This window comes from Pleurodeles waltl, chromosome 9 (assembly GCF_031143425.1).
Source record: "Pleurodeles waltl isolate 20211129_DDA chromosome 9, aPleWal1.hap1.20221129, whole genome shotgun sequence".
In the NCBI taxonomy this organism is placed as follows: Eukaryota; Metazoa; Chordata; class Amphibia; order Caudata; family Salamandridae; genus Pleurodeles; species Pleurodeles waltl.
Window position 1 is genome coordinate 1,053,336,664 of NC_090448.1, and position 9,305 is coordinate 1,053,345,968.

Genomic DNA, 9,305 nt, shown 5'->3' on the forward strand with positions numbered 1-9,305 from the left:
TCATGTGACATCTGGGGGGTGTGGCTCACAGGCCAAGATAACAGACGTAAGCTAGAGAGGCTCCTGGTGCAAGCCTGTGTTATCCACATTGATCTGTAGAAGGGATCCTGGACCATAAATGATTCTACAGGGTAATCCCATCAGTTAGGGTGCCGGAGCTGTGTAGCATCCATCAGGGTGGAAAAACCTACCAGGGTGGCGCTAGAGGCCTGTCTCCCCTGGGCTGTGTGTTTGGCAGCACTGCTTTTCTGGAAGTCCTTCGGTGCTCTGCATTTCAACCCCCTGCATGATGTATTGGGTGTGTGGTGAGCTGGCCTCGAATCCATTTGGCCTGCATACACCCCTCAAGGAAATACCAGTGGGAAGATATCGCAGAGTGTGGGGAAGCGACCTGGATAGCGATGCGATTCATGCCATGGCACCCCTCTTAAGTGGGGCAAGATCAGGCCCTCCCCAATCCTCCTATCTTATTGCAGGGAACAGTATGTACCTTAGGGGCAATTAAGTGATAATTGTAACATAACTTATTCACTACCTTTTAATGATGACTGAGAGCTGATGCTGCATCAGAGAATCTCAGCACAATCAAGTACGAGACCCTCCACAACTTCAGAAACAGGGACAGTGGACAGAGACCAGAGGATTTAGTTGCCTGCGGACATATACCTGTAGATTCACATGCCCCATTGGATTACTGCTCAGGCTTTTTGAAAAGTACATATTAGGAACAGTCAGTCCCCTTGCAGGAGCTACATTATACATCCCACCTTTGGTGACTTTCTACACTTATTTTGCATTTCAGGGCTTACTACAGTATGGTTGACTAACACGGATGGCACACACTGTACAGAACTCGCTTGCCCTACTATAACGTGATGTCACAATTGCTTTCCCCAGGCATTATCACTTCAGTGCAAGTTAATACACAGACACTAGTTGCTTTGTGCGGAGGACTGCTTGGAGCCTGACCACTGGTGTGGCTGGCGACACACAGCCTTATCTGTAAGTGGATTGGGCAAACACTCCCGCTGCAACCAAATGAAACAGAGAGCGGCTTATTACTTGCTGTTAAACAGATGCTCATGCCAGTCTCACAAGTGACATCCCGAGGGCCCTCCCCTCCCCTTGCAACGCTTGTCGGATTGTTACATGCTAGCAGTGGACACCAAGGGCAGTATTCAGTGCTACACGCAGTTAGCATCCAATTTGTATTTCCAGCGAGCTGCAGTTGATTACTAGGGAATTAACTGACAGATTGTTTGTTATCCTGGAAGTACATATTTCACTATGCATGTCAGAATGTTTTACTGAAGTAGATGAGAAAGTTATTTGAGAACTCATAGAACAAGTGTCCTCATTTTAGCTTTCTCAGTCACTAATCATAAATGACCTCTCATTTTGTTAATTTCTAAAGGATGTCCTTCAAGCTTCACAGCCTGGATTCCATCAACATGGAGTTCAGGTGTGTCACACTTTTGTCATGAATACAGAAGGTTAGCACGCTAGTTGTTTATTAGAACACTGCTATGGAGCTGCCATAGAACTTGGATATAGGACTTTGAGCCTGAACTAAAGTTTGGTGATGGTATACTCTGTTGCAACCGTGATGTATATCCAGTCCACCATATTAAAAGTGCACTATATCCTATGGCACTTGTAATACGGCGGATGGGTTATCAGCCATGTTTTTGATGAAGGATCTTGTCCGCCCAGCTCTAAATCTTGTCTTTTGTTTTCACATGACTAAGGAAGATATTGTTATACTAAAGAAAATGTTCTCTTATTTTAGCTTCTCTTCTGGGGCACCTTGCATAACTTCTATGAGAAAATCATAAGAGATTTTTCTCTCAGATATACAGTTGTAACATGCTAGAGCGTGTGGGATGTGAAATGGTGGGGAGGAGAGGTTGGATATGGGAGGTTGGGCAGGACAGTGACCTGACACATCAGCATTTCCCTTCCTCTTATTCTGCTAAATACATTTGAGTATTCACCCTTCTTGATATGTACAGTGGTCCATTTAACTCATGGGTCATTGACTCCCAAAAGAGAATCAGTATTTTACACAGGGTAAAATCACGTGATAACTCACCAGAATCCCTACAATGAGTACACCACCACTGACAAATTATTTATATTTTGACTGAAATCTGTTGTCACGTTTATGTGTGCTCCTTTTTGTGCCCCTCAAACCTCCCATTCACTATAATGCTTTTCAATGTGGACCATGTCATTGAGTCCTGTAATTTCTACCACAACAAGTTGTCCATATTGTGACTAGGCCTCTTTCACCTGGCTGATTAGAGCTTGTCTGCATACTACCAGTACAGGTACATCTGACTTTTTAACTCCTTCATGCCCGGTGGGCGTGGCTTGGCCGTCCTGCAAATGGCCACCGCTCCGTGAGGCTCTGCCAGGCAGGAACTTTAATCCAGCATCTATCCTGCCGGGACCGGCTGCTGGTGTGGCCTGGGGCTGTCTTCTGGTGCGGGGAGGCGACAGGTCGCAGCGGAGACTGGAGCGGTGGCTGGCGTGTGGATCGCGGAGGCGGCGCTGCACCTGGCGCCATCTCCTTTGGGTTTGCATGGGAGCGGCCTAGGATTGAGGTGCTCCCGCGGTTGGAGGTGTGGCACAGCATCCCCCTTCCCACCCTTCTCTACCTGCTCTCGCCCCCGGAGCTTCTTGACAGCGCCGCAGGGGCCATTGATGGTGGATTTCCCGGAGGGCCTGGCCGGCGGAAAGTTGGCCTGTGGGCCCCTCGGGTGTCAGAGTGAGAGTGCTGGCGGCCTAGGCCAGCAGGCAGGGTTATGCTTGTGCACCGCTCCGCGGCCTACAGAGTGAGCTGCTGAGATCCCTGTGGAGAGGGGGGCCTGCATTGGTGCCCCTAGAGCGTGCCGTGGCCTGGTGTGGGGAGGGGGTAATAGCTGCCTGGTGGCTCCTCCTCTGCTTTCAGAGGTGTACTCTGGTGGACTTGCCTGGCCTCCTGACTGTGGGCCTCCTGCTGCAGCCTATTGGGGGGCACTCGCATTCGACGACGCGTGGCCGCGGCTGGGCCCGGGAGGTGGCACCTCCATTGAAGATCATTGTCATTGCAGGTGGGGGCCCATCCATCTTTATTTTTTGAGAGGGCGAGCTGACATCGTCTGGTGGCTGCTGGTGAGGGCGTTTGGCCCCCAGGCGTGGTGGGCGATTGAAAAACGCCTCCTGTCCTACCTTTTGCCCGCATGGTGGCCCGTGTCGGTGTGCTTCAGGGTGTGAACCTGACTGGTGCGGTGGGAGCTGTCTGACATGGGGAAGGCGGATCAGAGGCAGCCCAAAGTTACATTTGAGGGCAAAAAGAAAAGTAGCCAAGCTGGTTGGACAACCTACTCCAAGAGGAGGACATGCAATCTCCCTCTGTGAAAGCTATGGGGGTCATTCTGACCCCGGCCGTCGGCGGAAGCCGCCGGCCTGGCTGGGACCGCCAGAATACCGCTGCGCGGTCAAAAGACCGCCGCGGGTATTCTGGGTTTCCCGCTGGGCTGGCGGGCGACTGCCAGAAGGCCACCCGCCAGCCCAGCGGGAAACACCCTTCCATGAGGATGCCGGCTCCGAATGGAGCCGGCGGAGTGGAAGGGGTGCGACGAGTGCAGTTGCACCCGTCGCGATTTTCAGTGTCTGCATGGCAGACACTGAAAATCTTTGTGGGGCCCCTGCAGTGCCCATGCCATTGGCATGGGCACTGCAGGGGCCCCCAGGGGGCCCACGACACCCCATACCGCCATTCTGTTCCCGGCAGCCAAAACCGCCAGGAACAGGATGGCGGTATGGGGGTCGGAATCCCCATGGCGGCGCAGCAAGCTGCGCCGCCATGGAGGATTCCCCAGGGCAGCGGGAAACCGGCGGTACACCGCCGGTTTTCCGTTTCTGACCGCGGCTGTACCGCCACGGTCAGAATGCCCATGGGAGCACCGCCAGCCTGTTGGCGGTGCTCCCGTGGTCGTTGGCCCTGGCGGATTTTACCGCCAGGGTCAGAATGACCCCCTATGTCTGTAGACCTTAAATCACAACCTGGCTAGTTTTGATGGGAAATTGGACCATCTGATGAACAGATGGAACGCTTGAAGGAGAGGACGGAAGGTCACACCACCCGTCTTGAGCAAGTGGAGTCTCGTACATTGGATTGGATCTAGAGGATGGCCGTCGCGAGGATGGAGAGAAGCTACTAAGGATGGAGCGGGTGTTAGAACTTATCTGTAACAAGAATAAGGATCTTGAAGCCTGGTCCCACCGCAATAATGCTCGCATCTTAGGTTTTCCGGAATTGATGACCATGGGACGCATGGAGGATTCCATGGCGGCTATGTTTGCATCGCTTTTCCCTGGTGAACTCTCTCAGGTGCTGGTAGTGGAGTGGGCACACCGGTCGCTTGGCCCCTGACCCCCTCCAGGGCGCCAGCGCGGCCCATCATTGTGCGCTTATTAAACGATTGTGATTGGGACACAATACTTCGGCTGACTCGAGAACGCCGCCCAGTGATATATAATAACTCGGAGCTCAACATTTTTCTGGGCTGTACTCCTGGGCTGCAGGCTGCTCATAGGGCGTTTCTCCTGGTTAAGCACACCTTGAATCAGACAGATGCCAAGTTTTTCCTCATTTATCCTGCCAAGCTGCGAGTACTGCATAAGGACAAGCTACATTTCTTTACGGACGTGAAACTGTCTGCCAGATATGTCAAGACTATTTTGAAAAAAGCACCTCCAACTAGCAGATGGGGCGGATGTGGGGTTTCCTGATGGTAGCAACACTGACTAAACTTGGCCCTGGCACTGAGGTTTGCGATGGCCCCTTTGCCTGTTTGATGCACCTGGATTAGATTAGCCCTGGGCTGGCCTTGCAGCGTTTGGTCCTGGGCTATGGATGATATCTTGGTGCTCCAGCCCATCCATCCCACTTGGGGCGGTTCCCAGATGGCCTTGCTGATGCTCCCCTTGATGAGTCCTAATAAGAAGTTTGCTGTGTTGCAATGGGTTCTGAGATTGGGTGTGGGTGGGCTTGCTGGACTGGCCCAATTGGGGGGCCAGCGTGGGTGGGATTGAGAACTATTGGTTGTTGGGTCTGCTGGTGTTATACTTTCTCCCTTTCTTTTTCCTCCTCTTTCTTTAGCAGCTGCTGCTTTTTGTAGAATGGCTGGGGAGGGCATGTGACTGGGAGGCTGTTGGGATGGTGAGTACCAGTGCAACAGCTGTTAGATCCCTCAGTTGGAAAGTCAGGGGACTGAATGATGGCTGCAAGATGCGCTTGGTGTCGGCTTATATGTAGCGACACGCGATTGATATCTGCATGTTACAGGAGACCCACTTGGTCGAGGGCACGAGAGCGAGGGTGAGAGCTGGCTGGATCGGCGAAAGTCACATGGCAATGTACTCAGGCTATGCGCGAGGAGTGGCGATTTTGATTCAGAAGGGACAGCCGTGGTGCACCGGAGGGGTGGTAGTTGACCCGGGTGGGCATTATATCATGCTCAGAGGCACTTTGGATGACAAGCCATTCTGTTTGATATCTCTCTATGGGCCTATTGTCGACGACCCTGAGTTATTTGGGGAAGTTTGGCATTTAATTGGTTCGCTGGGCCCTGTCTCCATCTTAAGGGGTGGCGATTTTAATGTGGTCATGTACCCGAGGGCGGACCGCAAGAGCCGGGCCAGAACTCAACATGTGGCGGCTGCGGGGGCGCTGGCGCATGTCATGGCTGAGGGTGCTCTGGTGTATTTGTGGAGGGCCAGGCATGGTGGAGCTAGGCAAGGGATGTGTTAATTACATGCATGGCAGCTTCTCTAGACTAGATAGATGGCTGGGCACCAGAGATATGGAACTCTGGACGAAGTCCATTGAGCATTTGCCCCGCACTCTTTCAGACCATTCGCTGGTTTTGCTGGAGCTGCATATGCCCGGAGGGCCTGGCCGCACGTTTACATGGCAGTTGCCTAGTGGAGCGCTGAGAGACCTTGCAAAAATCAACAGTTCCTGGGGGAGGTAAGTATGGTTAAGTTTCTAAGGTAAGTAAAGCACTTACAAGTTCACTCTCCTGGACATAGGCAGTCCACTGTTATGGGATCGAGGCAACCCCAAAGTCACTGCACCAGCAACATAGGGCCGGTCAGGTGCAGAGGTCAAAGGAGGGCCCAAAACACATAGGCGCGTATGGAGAACAGGGTTGCTCCGGTTCCGGTCTGCTGGCAGGTAAGTACCCGTGTCCTCGGGGAGCAGACCAGGGGGGTTTTGTAGAGCACTGGGGGGGACACAAACAGGCACACACAACACACCCTCAGTGGCACAGGGGCGGCTGGGTGCAGTGTGCAAAGTTGGCATCGGAGTTGCCATAGAAAACAATGGAGGGACCCGGGGCACTTAGGCGATGCAGGCGGGGCACAGGGGGGCTTCTCAGGCCAGCCATCAACTGGGCTAGGAAGAAGGCCACCTGCTGGTCACTCCTGCACTGAAGGTTGGTTCCTCTCAGTTCTGGGGGCTGCGGGTGCAGTGCTTAGTCCAGGCGTCGGGTTCCTTGTTACCAGGCAGTCATGGTCAGGGGGAGCCTCTGGATCCTCTCTGCACACTGTGAGGGTGCAGGGGGGTAATCTCAGGTTACTCATGTAGTCACAGTCGCCTGGGAGTCCTCTCTGCAGTGTTGGCACTCTGGAGCTTGAGCCGGGGGCGTCGGGTGCAGAGTGTGAAGTCTCACGCTTCCGCCGGGAAGAGTGAGTTCTTTAAAAGTTGCTTCTTTGTTGCAAAGATGTTGCTGTTGTTGAACAGTGCCGCTGTTCTTGGGAGTTTCTTAGTCCTTCGGTTTCAGGGCAGTCCTCTGAGTCCTCAGAGGTCGCTGGTCCCTGTCGGATGCGTCGCTGTGCAGGTTCTTTGAGTCTGGAGACAGGCCAGTAGGGCTGGGGCAAAGTCAGTTGTTGTCTCCGTCGTCTCTGCAGGGCTTTCAGGTCAGCAGTCCTTCTTCTTTGTGAAGGTTGCAGGAATCTGATTTCCTGGTTTCAGGGTCACCCCTAAATACTCAATTTAGGGGTGTGTTTAGGTCTGGGGGGCAGCAGCCAATGGCTACTACCCTGGAGGATGGCTACACCCTCTTTGTCCCTCACCTCCCTGAGGTGAGGGCGGCTCACCGTATTCCTATTGGGGGAATCCTCCAAACTCAAGATGGAGGATTTCTAAAGGCAGGGGTCACCTCAGCTCAGGACACCTTAGGGGCAGTCCTGACTGGTGGGTGACTCCTTGTTTTTCTCATTATCCTCTCCTGCCTTTTTTTTTTTTTTAAATAAATGTTATTGTTAAAAAAGGGTAACATACAACAATACAATAAAAAGACAGCCCACAGAGCATAATACAGAAGGATAAAGAATCCAAGCCCCACACAGTCCCAGGGGCACCACCTATTATGTAAGAGTACAAACATGTCTAGAGTCTTTCTATGGCATTAAGCCGCATCAAAGTCCCCGCAGATCACTAGGGGTCCCCAGCCTCCGCCAATAATATGTCAGCGTCAATCCAATCTTGAGGCAGTTCACAGCGTACTCATCGGGCTATTAACTAAAGACATAACCGTAAATAGAAGGGAGAAAAAAGGAGGCAGGCAGAGAAGAACGCAGGGCACTGGCAGGAAACAGATTTACACTCTTCCCACACCGTGAGAGAAGAGTGATGGCACACAAGACAGCTAAGCACATTGACTGTCATGTTGTACGCACACACCCAAATTATAAAGCATCCAGAAAGGAGCGCAGCGGAGCCCAAATATCCCTAGGACGGGAACCCTCCGGGGTTAACTCCCAAAAAACCAGCAGCTGTTCTTGACAAAAGGAGGCGTCGCGCAGCCAGTCAGATCCACGCGGGGGCCGCCCCCGCCCACAACACATCGCAACCCTGCGCTTGGCCAACAACAGGAGCAGGCCCACCAACTGCCTGTGGGTCCTCCGCACCTCATCCACACAACCAAGTAGCGCTACTCTGGGGGAGAAGGGCAGCCTCGAGCCAATCATCTCCTCAAACATTCTCACACCCTCCACCCAGAAAGCATGTACCTCTGCGCACTCCCACGCAAGATGTAGGAAACCAGCCTCGGGAGCACGGCATCGCTCACAGCATGCATCCGCACGCATGCATCCGCGAGCAGAGACCGCTCGGGGTATAATAGAGGCGATGCAAGAATTTGAAGTGGATCAGGCGTAGTCTATAATTCGGGGATAAAACTTTCATATGCTCACAGCATCTTCGCCACTCCTGCTCAGATATAGGCTCACCCACATCAGCCTCCCAGTGCATTCTAGCAGACTCACACTGGTCACTCCGCCGCTCCTGCACACAATTATACAATTTAGTGATAAGTTTACGCGGCGACTGGGCGCAGCACAGCACCTCCAAGGCCTGACACTCCACTGGAGGTTCTGTAAGACCAGAGAGTCGAGCTTGTAACATTGCGCAAACATGCAACACATAAAGCCGCTGCAACGCTGTAGCGCATCCGTCATCTAGCGCATCTCCAGGGGAAATCAATCGACCATTCGCAAACCAATCACCCAGGGCAGCTAAACTAGATTCCCAGAGAAAATCTCGAAGTTGCACTCTCGCAGTGGAACATCTCCAGATCCGCCACAGCAAGAACTGGCAATGAAGGACCAAAGGGGAAGCTCACCCCCAAGCGGCGCAGCAGCACCGTCCAAGCCTGAGCGGTGCACATCACTGTGTCAACGCCCCGCACCTGAGACCGGGAAGGACGCAGACGAAGACGTCTGGCCACACCGAATCCGACTCAGGCGTAAGGTGCGGCAAATATCGAACCGGACACAGCCATTAGTATGCAAAATGCGCCTGAGTGCAATAGTAATATAGCTCCAAATCCGGAGCAGCAAGACCACCAAGTTCAAATGGGAGTGTCAGCTTCTCCCAGGCAATACGAGGCTGCCCACCAGCCCAGACCAGTCTTATCAGAGCAGAACGGAGAGGCCGCAAAAAGCTCCCTGAAAGTGGGATAGGGAGGTTAACAAACAGATACAGAAATGTAGGCAGAATCACCATTTTCGCAATGGCAATGCGCCCAATCAGCGAGAGCGGCAGCGAACGCCACGCCTCCACATTCCCCTCCGACCACGAAAGTGCCTTACCATAATTAGCCTGCCATAAAGTCTCCACACTGCAGCTAAGCCAGCCTCCCAAATAGCGAACTGGGCCATCCATTCAATTGGGAACCGGGAGGGGAACCTCGCCACCTAGGCCGACAAAGGCAGCACCACAGACTTGGACCAATTAATCTGAATCCCAG